The sequence below is a fragment of the Sceloporus occidentalis genome, unplaced genomic scaffold (genome assembly GCF_023333645.1).
Source record: "Sceloporus occidentalis isolate IW3139 unplaced genomic scaffold, rSceOcc1.0.p SCAF_165, whole genome shotgun sequence".
Taxonomy (NCBI): Eukaryota; Metazoa; Chordata; class Lepidosauria; order Squamata; family Phrynosomatidae; genus Sceloporus; species Sceloporus occidentalis.
The window spans coordinates 1,573,074-1,573,685 of NW_028317145.1; the positions used below are offsets into that span (position 1 = coordinate 1,573,074).

Here is a 612-nt window from a genome sequence, read left to right on the forward strand (position 1 = left end):
TGAGGGACTCCGGAGTCCAGCTCTTGTAGCCTCTATGATGGTCATTCAATCAAATGGAAACTTAACTCTACACTAGTTGGTGTACGCTAAGGCCTCGCTCTCACAGGCATAGCTCCAGAACACTGAAATACACAGATGAGGTGAAAACGGGCTTTGTGATGTGTAACATGTGCACTCTGTAAAATTATGGTAATAAGGTGATCTGTAAGGTACTGATTATGACTGATTATCACCGGTGGCAGTGATTTTTCCATGAGAGTTGCCACCAACGTATCTTTACAAGTTCCCATATGGTCTAGCGGTTAGGATTCCTTGTTTTCACCCAGGCGGCCCGGGTTCGACTCCCGGTATGGGAATCATAGTTTTATTTTTTTTTCAAATTACAATTACACTAATTATTTCCTCTCTAGACTACTGTAACTTTTTACTCATTGGTTTTCCTTGTTCATACATCGGTTCTCTACAATCTATTCTCAGCTTAGCCACCAATGACTTGGCTTCCTGTAAAAAGGAAGTGCGTCACATTCCGATATTTTATTGTAACTATAGATGACATATATATATATATATTGTCGGGGTGCTAGCTGGAAAGGTAGGGAGCGTAGAGCAGGG

At 41.5% G+C, this 612-nt stretch overlaps 1 non-coding gene across 1 annotated transcript; it reads left to right on the forward strand.

The window, feature by feature from the left end:
• Window positions 1-284: 284 nt before the first annotated feature.
• Window positions 285-356, forward strand: TRNAE-UUC (transfer RNA glutamic acid (anticodon UUC)). The gene has a single exon. It is a non-coding gene; the product is annotated as a tRNA-Glu (tRNA).
• The last annotated feature ends 256 nt before the right edge of the window (window positions 357-612 follow it).